Raw genomic sequence first — 19,156 nt, 5'->3', positions numbered from 1 at the left:
CTGTGCCCTTTTGGAATTAAGATATCTAAAGTAAGAAATATTAACCTGGAGTGAGTCAGGTCCTGACAGTTTAAGTAAATGATCTTTTATTGTAAGCATTAGTGCCCATACTTTATTGATGGGGAAAATGGGGCTCAAAGAAAATAAGCAAGGTCAAAGTAAGCCAAGATTCAAATTCTTGCCTCTCTGATTCCAAAGCAAATGCTCTTTTTAAAAAAATAATATTTGCTTTTGGCTTTGCTGGGTCTTCCTTGCTGCAAACATGCTTTCTCTGGTTGTGGGGCTACTCTCTGGTTGTGGACTTCTCACTGTGGTGGCTTCTCCTGTTGGGAGCACGTGCTCTAGGCTGTGCACACTACCGGGCTCAGTCGCTTGGCAGCATGTGGGATCTTTCTAGATTGGGGATTGAACCCTGGTCTCCTGCATTGGCAGATAGATTCTTTACCACTGAGCCACTACAGAAGCCCTCTTTCTTTTTTTTTTTTAATGTTTCTTATCTGAATCCATTTTTTAAAATTAAAGTATAATTGCTTTACAAGGTTGTATTAGTTTCTGTTGCACAACAAAATTGAGTCAGCTATATGTATACACACAATGTATAATAAAATACACTAGAAAAAACTTCATGAGGTCAAGGATTTTTATGTTTTGTTCACTGTTGTAGTTCCAGAAACTATGACAGTTACTAGTATATATTTAAGAGGTACTTAATATTTGTAAAACAAACAGAAAAATGGTTAGTTCCTTTTACTTACTATTAACACAACCTAATGCTTAACTTGTTTAGCAATGAGAGGATAAGTGTCTTGTATTTACATCTGACTATGTTTATATTCTTGTGAATGTGACATAATAGAAAAGTGAATAAAGAAAACACATTGTAAGAAATCCCAGAATTCCTGGGATGATTTTCTTCAGTAAATGAAAGAGGTGGAAGACAGTGTATATGATGGTTTTATGTCTAATTGTAACAGTTTCTCTCCCTAGGGACATAAAGGTAGGCAAAGTATGTGGGTGCACAGGACATGAGTGATTTGAACATCCTCATCAGTCTCTTACATTTTTTTAGTGAACAAGAAGGAAGGTCATCAGCTGAGACTATGAATGGGGGAGGTGATAGTGTTTGAAGAGAGAAAAAAAGTCCAAAATAGTCATGTGACAGACTTGGAGAGGGAAGAGGTTAGGGACACAGAAAAAGATCAGTGGCACCAAGAGTGAGGCTAGTCTGCAGTCCTGTTTATCCACCGATTCATGTAGAGAGCCAGATTTACCCATGGCTGTGGTTTTGTAAAGGACAAGGCAAAAGATGGGCAAGGGAGTGATGATCAACCATGAAATTAAGCTTTGTGGGAGGAAACACAGAACAGCAAGAGGGTAAGAGACAATCGAAAGTGGTCCATAAAATCAATGGAGTCAAGGTACTGAACTTATATTAAGTGGAGCCATTTTTTTAGCCCCTCAACTCTTTTTGACTCTTAATCCTGTTGTTAACTATGTTACTTCCTTTTTTGTATTACATGAAAGTAATGCTAAATTTGACATTAAACTCACCTACTCAAAAATACTTTACTGAGTACCAGATGCTGTGGGATATAAAGTTAAATAAGATTCATCTTTTACCTCAAGAATTTCACAACCTCCCAAAGGAAACAGGCAAGAAAGCAAGGAATTACAGAATAATGTGGAAAATTCTATTGAAAACTACTATAGTGATACAGACGGGAGATCTCTGAATCAAATTGGAGGGTGACAGAAGACTTCTGAGGTGGGGCTTTGAAGATCAAATAGACACTCAAACAGGAACTAGAAAAGGTCCTTCCATGACTCACCCAAACTATAAATCAAAATGCTTACTGAAGTTATACCAACAAAGAGTCTTACGGCACATCTCTAAAAATCACCTCCTAAATTAGATAATTTCATGGAGTAGCCATCGCAGTTCTGACAGACTGGGCCATTTCACCCAGCTCTGTTTTCTACATCTTGTCCATGAAGCCATCTTGAGCAACTACTTCAAGTATCTTGCTGGAATCAAAATGCTCCATACAGGTTCTCTGACCTCCCAATGCAGGGAACCTATCTAAGGGAGAGATTAGTTTGCCATTCGTTCTTAGAAAATTCATGAATACCCTCACAGTTTATCACTGGCTTTTTTACCTAACAAGCCACTTAATTAATATTCTGTTTAAGGATTTTCCCAATAACTTACATCAGATTAGTCAACCTGTAACTTGCCTGCTTACAGAGGGTGATATTAGGATGGGAAGCAATACCTCTTTTTGAAAATATTTTAAGGAGACAATAGTGTTTGAGAGTCACTTTTATGCTGAGGGAATTGAGATGAGAAAGTTCTGCCTAAGACAAAGGATGAGGATAGATAGGGCAAGATAAATGGGACAAAAAGGGAGAACATTAGCCTGGAGAAATGGAGTGTTATTTAAGAAGTTTGTGTTCAATTCATGAAGGGGAGTAATCCAGGTCAGCTTGGATAAAGTCCTTAGGAGTCAAAGATGATGTCTTGGTTCTGACATCTGGTAAAGGGCTCTCTTAGAGCTCAAGATAGAAGCCAGACTTACTGGGGAAAAACTCGGAAACCACTTTTAAATAAAACAAAGGAAACTCTTTTCTATGACAACACACTAATTCTGCCAAATCAGTTTGCCAATGCTTGTCACAATGTTAACAATTAAGAATTTGAACACATAAAAGTCCTTGGTTCCCCTGCAGTTCAGCAAGGCTGCTAAGAATCTGGAATAACTCCTTCAAGGGAAAGGAAAATAAATTAAATTGATGACAGACAAAAAATCACAGCTCAATACAGATAAAAGAAACTAGTAGGTTAAAGAAATTGCATTAATTGTGTCAGCAAGGACCTAGCTGATAGTCAAGCCATTAATTGCTTTTTTCCTTTCCTTAATCATAAAAGTTAATTCAAAAAACAAAAGTTTTATTTTGTGTGATTCCTTTAGTGACTATATTAATTTTTTAATCTTAAAATCAAAATACAGACTTTTTATCAAAGTTAAAAACAATGCCTAATGAAGCAGGAGGGTGGCTAAAGGAGAAACTATCTCTGATTATCTTTTGGTTAAATCTTATTTGAAAAAAAAAAAAAAATGTATCTCCTGAGCAGAGAATCCAATATTCTCTGTTCAGTTTTTGCTGGGGAGGCAGGAGGTATAACCTGGAAATCCTGAAATTGCCAAAATGAAAGTAATCTGATTAAATTTCTCTCAACATTAACAACAATTTATTATTATGCCATTTATTATTTATTATTATTATTATTAGGCTTCCCTGTCGCTCAGGCGGTAAAGCGTCTGGCTACAATGCAGGAGACCTGGGTTCAATCCCTGGGTCAGGAAGTTCCCCTGGAGAAGGAAATGGCACCCCACTCCAGTATTCTTGCCTGGAAAATCCTATAGATGGAGGAGCCCAGTAAGCTACAGTCCATGGGGTCGCTACGAGTCGGACACGACTGAGCCACTTCACTTCACTTCATTATTATGCCAAGACTAGCCAGCCTTGAAAACCAGTATGTTTCCTTCAGGAAAGGCAGCTAACGCAATCAGAAAAATATGCTGGTTGGTTTTTTTAACCAGCATTACCTATGCAATAGTAACCAAACTGTGAATAATTATATATCAGTGCGTACTCCACAGGCGGGCACCATCTTGTCTATTGTCTTACATGCTCTGAACAGACAGAAGATCGTGATACAAAACCAAGAACTTTTGAAAAGTGAATCATATGAATAGTTTAAATTGAGATCTATGCAAAATTAATCTGGCATATTTAATGATGAATCATTGCTACTGTGTTTTTATGTTATTGGCAATTATACATAATTGATGATTGGTTCATACATTTATAGTAACTAGCATTTTTAACAATTTTTTCTCTTTTATTTCTCAGTGCCTGCTCTTGGTGTTACTGGAAAGTTTTCCTCATTCTATAGCAGGTTTTAATTATCACTTTACTTCTGTCACAGAGGTTAAAACAAAATTCTGGACTTGATACCTCAAATTTAGGTCCCAGGCTCTAGTCTGAGGAACTCTGCCCTGAAGTGCCTTGCCCAACCTACACCATCACAGGAGACCTTCAAACGCCATTTTAATTCCTCTCCATTTAGGACCCTAGAAGTTATGCTAACTGAACAGACAAGAGAATGAAAATGTAGGTTGTAAGCCTGTGCGGGAGCTGGCAATACGGCAAGCGCATGAGGGAAGCAGCATACAGGGCAGGGGTGGAAGAGCAGGTTGGTCCCCAGGGGTGGGTGAAAAAAAGAAGAGGCAGATGCCAGAGAGGGAACAGATGTGGAGTTTATAAACTTGCACTGCAATACTTCAGAGAAAACATAAATCTTCTCCCATTTGTTTTTTTCCTATCTACCCTCTCCTGATGTTTAGCCTTTATACTGGTAGATGCTCAGGTGTGTTCAGGGTGGTATAATTGGGCATTGATCAGGCTACAAAAAGAAAGGCAAAACCAATACAATATTGTAAAGTAATTAGCCTCCAATTAAAATAAATAAATTTAAATTTAAAAAAAATTAGGAAACAATCTCTGTTTAAGTCATTGGAAAAAAATAAGGGACAGCTTATCTCCACATTATTTCACAGACATCTTCTCCATTTTATGCACTGCCTAGGACTTGTGTAATGCCTTATATACTGCTGCTGCTGCTAAGTCTTTTCAGTCATGTCCGACTCTGTGCAACCCCACAGATGGCAGCTGACCAGGCTCCCCTGTCCCTGGGATTCTCCAGGCAAGAATACTGGAGTGGGTTGCCATTTCCTTCTCCAATGCATGTGTGCATGCTAAGTCGCTTCAGTGTCCGACTCCTCATAGGCTATAGGAGCTCAATGAATAATTACTGAATATATTATTGTTAATCATTTTGAAAAGAAACTTCTCAGTATTATATGTATACTGCTGTCTAAAACCAAGTCACAGACTCACCTAACCAATTCACAGCTTCCTGGATTGTTAATCTAGAAATAGTACAAGCACCCAGGATAGAGCAGGGAGAGTGTGCGCCTGAGTCTGTGGTTCAGGGTTGTTCATCCAATGTTCTAGGTATAAAAAAGGTAGAAATCTGTTTTCTGGCTCAAATCTACATTTTGTCTTAAATAACTGTGTGAATTTGAACCAAATAGCAGCCAGATGCTTGATCGTAGAGCATAGAATTCTTATACTACCTTTGTTTCCTGGTCTTTAAGAAGAGGGCCTATATATTTCACATTTTATTAAGAAATCCTGCCTGCAGAGCACTGTGCTCGACACTACTATAGGGAAGAAAAATGGTACTTTCTATTTTCTTTAGGAGCCAAGACCACCCAAAATAAGCAGGTCTCTATCCTCCTCTAAACATTCACAAGGAATATCTCTTAATAAACAATGTTAACAATAAAAGTGCATTTTCTTGGCAAAACTCTTATTAGTCTTGGCCCTGCTTCATTCCGTATTCCAAGGCCAAATTTGCCTGTTACTCCAGGTGTTTCTTGACTTCTTACTTTTGCATTCCAGTCCCCTATAATGAAAAGGATATCTTTTTGGGGTGTTAGTTCTAAAAGGTCTTGTAGGTCTTCATAGAACTGTTCAACTTCAGCTTCTTCAGCATTACTGGTTGGGGCATAGACTTGGATTACTGTGATATTGAATAGTTTGCCTTGGAAATGAACAGAGATCATTCTGTTGTTTTTGCGATTGCATCCAAGTCCTGCATTTCAGACTCTTTTGTTGACCATGATGGCTACTCCATTTCTTCTGAGGGATTCCTGCCTACAGTAGTAGATATAATTGTCATCTGAGTTAAATTCACCCATTCCAGTCCATTTTAGTTCGCTGATTCCTAGAATGTCGACATTCACTCTTGCCATCTCCTGTTTGACCACTTCCAATTTGCCTTGATTCATCGACCTGACACTCCAGCTTCCTATGCAATATTACTCTTTACAGCATTGGACCTTGCTTCTATCACCAGTCACATACACAGCTGGGTATTGTTTTTGCTTTGGCTCCATCCCTTCATTCTTTCTGGAGTTATTTCTCCACTGATCCCCATTAGCATATTGGGCACCTACTGACCTGGGGAGTTCCTCTTTCAGTATCCTATCATTTTGCCTTTCCATACTGTTCATGGGGTTCTCAAGACAAGAATACTGAAGTGGCTTGCCATTCCCTTCTCCAGTGGACCACATTCTGTCAGTCCTCTCCACCATGACCTGCCCATCTTGGGTTGCCCTGCAGGCATGGCTTAGTTTCACTGAGTTAGACAAGGCTGTGGTCCTAGTGTGACCAGATTGACTAGTTTTCTGTGATTATGGTTTCAGTGTGTCTGCCCTCTGATGCCCTCTTGCAACACCTACCATCTTACTTGGGTTTCTCTTACCTTGGACGTGGGGTATCTCTTCACGGTTGCTCCAGCAAAGCACAGCCGCTTCTCCTTACCTGGGATGAGGGGTATCTCCTTACCACCACCACTCCTAACCTCGAACGTGGAATAGCTCCTCTAGGCCCTCCTGCGCCAGCACAGCCACCGCTCCTTGGATGTGGGGTTGCTCTTCCCGGCTGCCATCCCTGGCCTCAGGCGGGGGATAGCTCCCCCTGGCCACTGCCCCTGACCTCGGACATGGGGTAACTCCTCTTTGCCACCGCCCCTCAGGCATGGGGTTCTCCCGGCTTCTGCCTCTGACCACGGACATGGGGTAGCTCCTCTCAGCTGCGCTCTGCACGCCATTGCAGGCGTCTGTGTGCTGCACGCCCTTGCAGCCACCCACATTCTGCGTGCCCTCGCAGCCACCTGCGTTTAGCAAACAGCCTCTTCCAACAACACAAGAGAAGACTCTACACATGGACATCACCAGATGGTCAACACCGAAACCAGATTGATTATATTCTTTGCAGCCAAAGACGGACAAGTTCTATACAGTCAACAAAAACAAGACCAGGAGCTGACTGTGGCTCAGATCATGAACTTATTGCCAAATTCAGACTGAAATTGAAGAAAGTAGGGAAAACCACTAGACCATTCAGGTATGACCTAAATAAAATCCCTTGCAATTATACAGTGAAAGTGACAAATAGATTCAAGGGACTAGATCTGATAGATAGAGTGCCTGATGAATTATGGACTGAGGTTCATGACATTGTACAGGAGACAGGGATCAAGACCATCCCCATGGAAAAGAAATGCAAAAAAGCAAAATGGCTGTCTGAGGAGGCCTTACAAATAGCTGTGAAAAGAAGAGAAGTGAAAAGCAAAGGAGAAAAGGAAAGATATAAGCATCTGAATGCAGAGTTCCAAAGAATAGCAAGAAGAGATAAGTAAGCCTTCCTCAGCGATAAATGCAAAGCAATAGAGGAAAACAACAGAAGGCGAAAGACTAGAGATCTCTTCAAGAAAATTAGAGATACCAAGGAAACATTGCATGCAAAGATGGGCTCAATAAAGGACAGAAATGGTATGGACCTAACAGAAGCAGAAGATATTAAGAAGAGGTGGCAAGAATACACAGAAGAACTATACAAAAAGGATCTTCATGACCCAGATAATCACGATGGTGTGATCACTCACATAGAGCCAGACATTCTGGAATGCAACATCAAGTGGGTTTTAGGAAGCATCACTACGAACAAAGCTAGTGGAGGTGATGGAATTCCAGTTGAGCTATTTCAAATCCTGAAAGATGATGCTGTGAAAGTGCTGCACTCAATATGCCAGCAAATTTGGAAAACTCAGCAGTGGCCACAGGACTGGAAAAGGTCAGTTTTCATTCCAATCTCAAAGAAAGGCAATACCAAAGAATGCTCAAACTACTGCACAATTGCACTCATCTCACACACTACTTAAGTAATGCTCAAAATTCTCCAAGCCAGACTTCAACAATAGATGAACCATGAACTTCCAGATGTTCAAGCTGGATTTAGAAAAGGCAGAGAAATCAGAGATCAAATTGCCAACATCCATTCAATCATAAATAAAGCAAGAGAGTTCCAGAAAAACATCTATTTCTACTTGATTGACTATGCCAAAGCCTTTGACTGTGTGGATCACAATAAACTGTGGAAAATTCTGAAAGAGATGGGAATACCAGACTACCTGACCTGCCTCTTGAGAAACCTATATGTAGGTCAGGAAGCAACAGTTAGAGCTGGACATGGAAAAACAGACTGGTTTCAAATAGGAAAAGGAGTACATCAAGGCTATATATTGCCACCCTGCTTATTTAACTTATACGCAGAGGACATCATGAGAAATGCTGGGCTTGAGGAAGCACAAGCTGGAATCAAGATTGCCGGGAGAAATATCAATAACCTCAGATATGCAGATGACACCACCCTTATGGCAGAAAGTGAAGAGGAACTAAAAGGCCTCTTGATGAAAGTGAAGGAGGAGAGTGAAAAAGTTGGCTTAAAGCTCAACATTCAGAAAACAAAGAACATGGTATCTGGTCCCATCACTTCATGGCAAGTAGATGGGGAAACAGTGGAAACAGTGTCAGACTTTATTTTTTGGGGTTCCAAAATCACTGCTGATGGTGACTGCAGCCACGAAATTAAAAGATGCTTACTCCTTGGAAGAAAAGTTATGACCAACCTAGATAGTATATTCAAAAGCAGAGACATTGCTTTGCCAACAAAGGTCCGTCTAGTCAAGGCTATGGTTTTTCCTGTGGTCATGTATGGATGTGAGAGTTGAACTGTGAAGAAAGCTGAGGGCCAAAGAATTGATGCTTTTGAACTGTGGTGTTGGAGAAGACTCTTGAGAGTCCCTTGGACTGCAAGGAGATCCAACCAATCCATTCTAAAGGAGATCAGCCCTGGGATTTCTTTGGAAGGAATGTTGCTAAAGCTGAAACTCCATACTTTGGCCACCTCACGTGAAGAGTTGACTCATTGGAAAAGACTCTGATGCTGGGAGAGATTGGGGGGCAAGAGGAGAAGGGGACGACAGAGGATGAGATGGCTGGATGGCATCACTGATTCAATGGACTTGAGTCTGAGTGAACTCCGGGAGTTGGTGATGGACAGGGAGGCCTGGCGTGCTGCGATTCATGGGGTCTCAAAGAGTCAGACACGACTGAGCGACTGAACTTGAACTGAACTGAACTGAACAATAAAAGTAATCCTTCCACTTTCTTTTCCTTAAATCCCTTTTGGGATTTAACAAGGACACTGATAAAATGCCTTACATTCCCTAGAGTTAGAAAGCTTTTTATTTCAAATCTAAATCCTGTGTGCTATAGCTTAAATCTATTTCCTCTTATTCTCTTCTCATGAAAGACAGAGAAAAATCACGTATCTTCCTCTATATAATAGTCCTTCATGTATTAAAGATTTCAGTCTTCATTTCTCCAGTTTCAGTTCAGGGGACTCTCAAGACTCTTCTCCAACACCATAGTTCAAAAGCATCAATTCTTTGGCCCTCAGCTTTCTTCACAGTCCAACTCCACTTCCATACATGACCACTGGAAAAACCATAGCCTTGACTAGACAGACCTTTGTTGGCAAAGTAATGTCTCTGCTTTTCAATATGCTATCTAGGTTGGTCATAACTTTCCTTCTAAGGATAAGTGTCTTTTAATTTCATGGCTGCAATCACCATCTCCAGTGACTTGGGAGCCCAAAGAACAAAGTCTGACACTGTTTCCACTGTTTCCCCATCTATTTGCCATGAAGTGATGGGACCTGATGCCATGATCTTAGTTTTCTGAGTTACATAATGCCAATTCCTTTCATTTTATTCATATATCTTATTTTCCCCAAGCTTTTCAACTTCTCTTGGACTCTATGGATAATCAAATAGTCCTGCAGTCCCTTTCAGATACTAATTGAGTAATAAACCTTCAAGGAGTGAAGTATTTTTAAACTTAAATCAGAATTTCACATGATCTTGGGTTTAAAACATTTTTGGAGAGCAGGAGGAAGCTAGAAAGCACTGGTACAGAAAACATGGGAAGAGGCAAGAAAGTACTATTTGAATATTGTTATTATTTTATTACAGAGAATATTAAGGGATATGTCACAGCAAATAAGGAAAAATGCAAGATTAAAGTCACAATTAAAATAACCAGCTGCTTATTCCTGATTTCCTACCAAATTGCTGTCAGATGACTATGATAGCTGTTCATGGTAATCTAGATTGAAGTTAAAAAAAAAAATCACAGTTTAACTGGGCATGAATTCACTCTATACTGTGTTCATATTATTTTTCTACAAGTCTTCTAGTTTTTTCTTCTTCCCTTTCCAACTAAGTTCTGCAAAATATTTCCTCCCCATATATTCTGTGGAGAAAAATAAGAGACTGTTACCCTGTTAGACTTAATCTAACATCTAGAATCAATTAGCATGTACATAAAATATTATTTGCCTAAATTCCATAACTAATGAATGGATAAACAAAATATGGTATAGCTATACAACAGAAAAGCCACAAAAAGGAGGGAAGTACTGACACATACCATAGATAAACCTTGAAACATGTTGAGTGAAGGGAGCTAGACACAAAAAGCCGCATATTGGAGGAGTCCATTTGTATGAGAGGTCAAAACAGGCACATCCATAGAGACAGAGACAGATTTGATCTTACCAGGGACTTTGAGGGAGAAGGATGGGGTGTAACTGCTTCATGTGAATAGCATTTCCATTTAAGGTGATGAAAAAGTATTGGAACTAGATAGTAGTGATGGTAATTGCAGGGCTCATAAAGTGATGTCATCATTTTTGTGAAATTCTTCTCATAAAATGTACTTAATAACCTTGAATTGTATATTTTACCATGGTTAAAATGGTAAACTGTGTGGTATGTATATTTTACCACAATAAAGAAAACATCACTTGTATTCTCAGGGAGTGTACATATTACCAAAAAAATCAAGCAGAAACAGAGGTTGGACACAAGAGGACTTTCTTGTAAGTTAGTAATCAGTTTAATATTTATTGAGAGGCTACAAAGAGCAAAGTACTGGGCTGAGTGTAGAGAGACAGCGGGGAATAGAGACAGATATGGGTTCTGCCCTAGCACAGCAGTTTAGTGAAGCAGCCACCCTTCCATTTCTTCTCTCCTGCTTGAGATACGTTCATTCTTAGAGAAAGAATAAGACCAAAACAAAAAACAAAAAATAAAAAGCATGGGCTCTATTGAGCCACCAAATATACCTACATCTATAAATAAACAAACAAAAATGAAGCAAATAGCTGCTAAAAACTTTATCTCAGGTCCTAAAATAAGGACTTGAAAATTTATACTTAAATTTATGCTTAAGCTTATCGAATGCCATGAAAAAGAAGGGATAATACTTAGTGATTCAGTGTATCTGCATATGATTTCACAAATAGGGATCCTTTCCATCTCACATGTCATTTCTCATACATATCATTTCTCATAAAGAATAAAAAATTACAAGATAGTTTGGATTACTCTTCAATAAATATTCACTCCTATCCTTCCCACTCCTCCATGGGTTTGTTATATCCATGGATTCCGGGCTTGGCCATGAGACTGACCTTGACCAAAGGAACCTCAGAGGATGATGCTTGTAGAGTTTCTGCTCTTTGCCACAGGAAAGTGCTCTGAGCAGAAACTGGTCTAAGAACAGTGAAAGGCACATAAAACTGATATAACTGCAATCAGCGCCTTAAGAGTTGCCCAGCTGTTCTGGGCTGGATCTCTCTGCAGTCAAATATAAACGTTTGAGATGAGAATAATTCCATCTTGTTGTATAAGTCGTGAAGTGCTGGAGTATTTATGCAGCATTATTGTGGTAATAAAGGATTAATTCAATACATACATTGCAATCAACTGACCCAGAATTCTCTCAAAATATGATTTATAGAAATACTTAGAAAGCCAACCACCAATAATAAATTAGTTTTTTCTTTATATATTTTCTTATTCAGTTACACATTTAGTACTAAAAATTCTCAAATGTGTAAAATGGAAATTCAGACTAACTGTCATTTATCTATTAGTATACTACTACTAAGTCACTTCAGTCGTGTCCGACTCTGTGCAATCCCATAGACGGCAGCCCACCAGGCTCCCCCATGCCTGGGATTCTCAAGGCAAGAACACTTCTATAACTAGTGAGATATGCAAGCATGTACTACTGGGATGTTAAAAAAAACAGAAACCATGATATTTGTTACATATATCCTGATATAATGAGGTTCTAATAAACATTTTGATGAAAGCAAATTAGTCGCTAATCCGACATTTTCTTTTGGCGAATTAGCAAGATTAGGTTTCACATTAAATGAAATGTGTTTGTGCTTAAGTACTCTGTCAGAGCAGGATCACTGATGGCCTGGGTAGAGGGAACTAATTTAAGTAAACCTCCTCACTATATTCTACCACTCAGACATTTCTATTCTTAATCTTCATGTTTTTAGGCCCCAGATAGAGCTGATAAATCAATGTCATATTTTTTATGAATTTTCCTCATGAAATATTGAAGAAGTTTAAAGGAAAGTATCTGGCACATTCAGAAAACCTTATGATGTTGTTCTTTTAACTTGAGTCCCTCCATTGGTCCCAGGTGGAAAACTGAAAATACTATACAGTGACTGTTAAGAAGATATTTATAAAAACAGAGTCTCTTAAAGAAGTGTAATTCACTTTTAACTTTTCATAAGGCACAAGATTTTATTTTTCCTAATAAAATGTTAGTTTATGAGATAAACATTGTTTATAAATTATGATGGAACATCTAATGAAGGTAATTTTCCTCTCATTGGACACTCCCTGCCATTCACAAAAGTTCATTGGAATAGGAAAATATGCAAAATAGTAAACAAAGAAGATGAAACAATGCTTATTAACAATCACAAACCAAAAAAGGAATTTAATTTTTAAGATAATCAGAAAAAAAATTATTTAGGATAGATAAGTGATAGAAGTAGGCAGAGACGAAGAATTCTATTTGCCTGAGATAGCTGAGAGTTAAATGACTGTGAAAAGGCCAAAACGCCCCACTAAACAGCCACAAGACAAAGTGGAACAGAGACTGCTATTCATTCAATAAACATCAACAATACACTATGTACTTCATTAGAAACTTAAATAAATCAAGGAAGTGAAGATTACAGGTTGTAGTAACTCAGAAATCTAAATAATGACTAGAGCAGAAAAACACATCAAGGAATCAAGAGTTCTGCCCTGAGGGAAAGAATAGTCATGAAAAATTCCAGAGGCAGGTCTCCAAAGTAAACTCACCGCATGTGTCCTTTGACTAAATTAGTGCCATGGAAACTTTTTAAAAAATATTATTGCATTGTAAAGCAATAGGCTTTGTGATCAGAAAAAAAAATTAAAGTAAGAAAAGACAGATTCTGAGAAGGACTCAAATACTTTAAATACTTCAAATATTTTAAAGTTTTTAATCTCTGTGGTAGGCAGAACTCTAAGACAGTCCCCCAAGATTCCTGACATTTGGTGTGCACACATCCTTTCCCAGTTATCCAGTCACACACTAATCTAAATTCTGCTCTGAAAGGATTTTTCAGATAATTAAGGTCCCAAATAAGTTGACCTTAAATTTAAGAGATTATATGGGTGGGTTGGATCTAATCATATGAACCCCTTTTACAACTAGAGTTTTCATCCACTAGTATCAGAAGAGGAAGTTAAAGAACTTCAAATTGTGAGTGAGAGCGAATAAGGAGAAATTTCCCATTGCAGCTTATATTCATTTCTTACTGCTGCTTTAACAAATCATGAGAAATTTAGCGACTTAAAACAATGTGCATCTATTCTCTTATATTAGTTCTGGAGGCCAGAAATCTAGGATAATTCTGAAGAGGCTAAAATTACGGTGTCAGCAGCTGGTCTGTTCCAAGAGAGAATTTGTCCCTTGCTTTTCTAGCTTCTAGAGGCTTCAGCATCCCTTGGTTCCTGGCTGCATCACTCCTATCTCTGCCTCTGCCTTCTGATTGCCTTCTCTCCTGTTAGGACCTTTGTGATTACTCAAATTTACCCAGACAATTGAGGATAATCTCCCATCTCAAGACCTTAATTTAATCACATCTGCATAGTTCCTTTTGTCTATAAGATAACATATTCACAGGTTTCAGGGATTAGGATATGGAGATCTTTGGGGCTGGGGAGGAGTATGGGGCACACTATTCCACCTACCACTTTGGCTTTGAAGATGAAAGAGGTAGTCCACAGGAACTAAGAGCAGCCCCCAGCTGACAGCCAGCAAGGAAAAGAGGACCTCAAGTCTACAACTGCAAGGAACAGAACTCTGCCAGGATTTCCCTGGCAGTCCAGTGGTTAGGACTCTACGTTCCGACTACAGGAAGCCTGGGTTTGATCCTTGCTGAGGGAACTAAGATTCTACAAGCCCCATGCTGCTGCTGCTGCTAAGTCGCTTCAGTTGTGTCCGACTCTGTGCGACCCCAGAGACGGCAGCCCACCAGGCTCCCCCATCCCTGGGATTCTCCAGGCAAGAACACTGGAATGGGTTGCCATTTCCTTCTCCAATACAAGCCCCATAGCACAGTCTAAAAAAAAAAAAAAAAAAAAAAATTGCCAACAAAAATCAGTTTAGAAACAGATTTTTCCAGAGTCTCCAGAAGATAACTCATTCAGGCCAACACCATGTGATACTCTAAGCACAGAATCCAGGCATTCCATACTGGACTTCTAACCCACAGAATGGTAAGCTATTATACGGTAAATGGTAAAGTATTACATTATTTCAAGCTTCTTGTAGTCATTTGTTACACAGCAGCAGAAAACAAATAAAACTGCAAAATATTTTACCCTCAAAATATTTTCAATATTTCAAATCAGTCACAGTATTCATGATGCTATGCACTAAAAGGTTTTGAACTTCAATTAAAAATGCGTGTGTGCAGCACAAATAGGTGCAAACATCAATATCACCTAGTTATTCATGTTCTTTACTGAGATTGATATAATTATTTTAGTCAACACATACTCTAGTGACATAAATGAAAGCCTTTGAAATCACAACACTCAGTTATGTAGTTAGGAACAAGACACACAAGCAAGGACTTGCTAGAAGATGGCACCACAAGAAAATGTGTATAGAACCACCCTCCTTGAAGTCTATTAAAATAAATAAAATGAACCCAAGTTAGTTACAAAAATCTCATCCACAATAATACTAGGGTACTACCACCATCTAAAATAAAGACTTCCAATAATTCTACTCTTCCATAAACAGTGAAATTTGGACACAACCACAGGGAAACGTTGAGAACTAAAATCCATCTCCATAATCTTGATCAGTTTTTGTTTTACAAGATAACATATCTTAAGTAAAAAGGGTAAATAACCAGTGTCAGGATAAACCTTGAAGGAAAAAAAAGCATCCACTTGAGTATTATCTGTACATCCAAGGCCAATCAATGAGACAAGGTTGAAGATGATAACCGGCCATGTGTCATCTTTATTTTGTATGAACCTAACTGGGAAAATCCATAATTATAATCTTTAAAACAAAATTAGAAGGTAGTACCTCTTTCTCATATATTATCCCAACCTCACACCCACACATACACACCGAGAATGAAAGATGTCTAAAGACAGATGATTTATCATTTCTGGAAACTGTGTAGAAACAACATATCTGAACTAAAGCTACAGACTGCCTGCTATCCGAGCTCACACATCACTGCCCTCCACCCCACCCCACCACACACACACAGGAAATCTTACCTTCCATTTAAGTCTTCAGGGGACAATTTGAATAATGCCTATATAAGCATGATGAAGAGCTTACCTACTCTCTGACAAACAGAGGATCAAGAGTCATTTATGATCCTATCCCCACATCAGGCATCAAGGAGGGCTTTTCACAGAGCCTGAGACCTAGATTACCAGTGATGCTGGGGTAGGGGTGTGGCTGTCTTTCAACATTAAATAACAACAAGCTCCCCCAGAATCCCAATTCCACTTAGATTCAAAGTTCAAAGCAGAGCCTCTCCCATCAAGAGCAGACTGTGCTCTAGTTCAGGGGAATGCAATCCTATGATATAAGGCAAAAGATCCACTTCCTTATTTCCTGTTGCCTCTGTCAACAGGATCAAGAGGGAGCTTCAAGCACCCAATTGTTCCTGCCCAAAATACTCAGGCTGCTACCATTTTCTGCCTTGAATTATATAATAAGGGTGAATCTCACTATAGCCTTTAGCCTTGTATATGTTATCTCTACAGCCCCAGATGGCTAGGTACACCCTCATCTCCTACCTTTGAAACCCCATAAGGTTCTGCTAGCTCCTCATCTAGTCTCTTCTCCCAACCCTCCAGGAATCTTTTTACTAACTAGAGTTTTAGGACTCTATTATTGGCACGATCCCAAACATCCCCAGCCCCTTCTCTGATTCTCTCTCTTATCTTTTTACTCTAAAGGAAACCTGGCATTGTCCTAGGCTTCCCCTGTGGCTCAGCATTAAAGAATCCATCTGCCAATGCAAGAGCCACAGGAGACGCAGGTTCCGTCTCTAAGTCAGGAAGAGTCCCTGGAGGAGGAAATGGCAGCCCCCTCCAGTATTCTTACCTGGAGAATTCTATGGACAGAGGAGCCTGGCAGGCTACAGCCCATGGCGGGGGGGGGGGGGGGGGGTGGTCACAAAGAGTTGGACACAACTGAGCATGCTCACACACAGCACAGTCAGCACCGCCCTAAAGGCATTGCTTGCTGCAGAGCCCTTTGTCATGACTGCGCAGGAAAAAACTGAGTCCTTATGTCCCTGAGCATGGAACTGAGGTGGATAGCCTCTCTGTTGCTTATTCTTTCCTCACTTCCATCTAAAAACCTTCAGCTGTATGTTTCGTGATATCAGATTATATTATCTCCTACCCCTCAATTCTGCTCTGTCTACAGATCTTCCGCTACATTATTCACTCTTGTGTCTCAAAGACTTTCACATCTGACTCATTGTCCTTCTCTCCAGTCTATACCTTTCTTAATTTTTGGAGAGTTCAACATACATGTAGATAATCTTTTCAAGTCCCAAGCTTCTCAGTTCCCTGAACCTCTCTCCTCTGGTGATACTGTTTTCCACATTATTTTAGCCATCTACTTCCATAGATTTTATTATTATAAAACATAACATAATAACATAGATGTTATTATTACTTTAGCCTCTCCATATTCATTATTTCACCTGTTTTACTATTGGATAACCACCTTCTTTTATTCTTTTCACTCGATCTGCTCACAAACTGCAACAATCCGTTGGCCCCTCTAGGACTCCAGCCTTATCAGTTTCCACTGTATCACACCTTATTGTTATTTCTCTCTCTTCTTTAACTAGCTTTACTTTCATAATCCTTAGCTCTCTCGTCCTTCTCCTTCATCATTATAAATACTTAGGAAATGTCTAAACCTGGTTAAATCTAACCTTTCAACCACCACATGTCTGCACCTCTGCAGCTAGATATGGCTTTTTTAAAAACCCACATAACTACCTCGATTGGCATCACTTTGAATTCATGATCATGAACCTCAAACAATCCCCTAATGCTCTCTTACTATCATCCTACACTTCTATAGCCTATTCATTTTCTACTCTACTAGAAATTCATTTTACTTTTTCTCATTTCTCCTCAAACTCCCAACATCTCCTGCATCCTCGTGCTTGATTATAATGTTGCTTCCAACTTCACAATGAAAATCAGGACAACATTTGCAAATTTCTACTACCACATTTTCCCAATTGCCAGTCTTGCATATGTCACCTGTTACCACAGCAGCTTTCTGACTTTCACAAGGAAATAGCTCAAGATAAAATGGACAGTTCAAATCCATTAAAAATTAACAAAAATCATGAAGATAAGTCCAAGAAGAAATTAAAACATTATTTAACGTAGTCCATGATTACTGGTTATTTTGATTTTATAGAGTTACTTTCCTAAATGTGACCAAGGCCTAATAATTTCAGAAATAAATTGCTTCAAATTTCTAAGAAATAAAATTCCTATTTTAGCTACATTGGAGTGCAGTAGGAAAAAAAGAGAAATGCTTCCCAGATCATTTATAAATTTAGATAGCACTGCTAATGTAATCATACAAAGATATCTTTAAAAAAGAAAATGTAGGTTAATTCCACTTATCTAGTTATAGCCATTCCAGAAGGGCAAGAATGGATCAATATTAAGAATTCTATTAATAATATTCACCATACACTCATCTAGTGAGTGAGTGAAAATTGTTCAGTCGTGTCTGACTCTTTGTACAGTCCATGGAATTCTCTAGGCCAGAATACTGGAGCGGGTAGCCTTTCCCTTCTCCAGGGGATCTTCCCAACCTAGGGATGGAACCCAGGTTTCCCACATTCCAGGCAGATTATTTACCAGCTAAGCCACGAGGGAAGCCCTTATCTAAGTAAATAGCAAAAAGGCGTTGGATATAATTTAATTATTTATAAAAGTTGGATTTAAATCAATCGCTTTTTAAATTAAAAAATTTCAATAAAGTAAACATTCATAATTAATTAACATGATACACATACAATTCAAAAGACAGCATTATGCTTAATTTAGGTACTAGAAATAGAAATATTAAAGTAAGCAGCAGGGTAAAAAGATGCCTAACATTACCACAACAACTGTACTTTGCACTGGAAAAACACTGAAAACAGAGCACTGGGCTAAGATTCAACAATAGAAAAAAAAAAGGCAAGTCATTACTATTTACAGGTATTTGTCTCTCTGGAAAGTAAAAGGGAAGCAACTTTAAAAGTACTAGCAGGAAACAAAATATTCAGCATAGAGCTGGATTAAAAATTAATATACAAAAATCAATAATTTGATATATTCTTATAAAACATAATGAAAATATGTATAATAGAAACAAAAAATACAAAATATCCTGGGAATATTGATCAGAAATACATAGTCCCTGTGAGAAAAAGTTAAATAAGCAGGGTGACAATATACAGCCTTGATGTACTCCTTGCCCAATTTGGAACCAGTTTGTTGTTTCATGTCCATTCTAAATGTTGCGTCTTGACCTGGATACTCAGAAGGCCGGTCAGGTGGTCTGGTATTCCCATCTCTTTCAGAATTTTCCACAGTTTGTTGTGATCCACACAGTCAAAGGCTTTGGCATAGTCAATAAAGGAGAAGTAGATGTTTTTCTGGAACACTTGCTCTTTTGATGATCCAACGGATGTTGGC

This window comes from Budorcas taxicolor, chromosome 10 (genome assembly GCF_023091745.1).
Source record: "Budorcas taxicolor isolate Tak-1 chromosome 10, Takin1.1, whole genome shotgun sequence".
Taxonomy (NCBI): domain Eukaryota; kingdom Metazoa; phylum Chordata; class Mammalia; order Artiodactyla; family Bovidae; genus Budorcas; species Budorcas taxicolor.
This window is presented reverse-complemented; position numbering follows the sequence as displayed.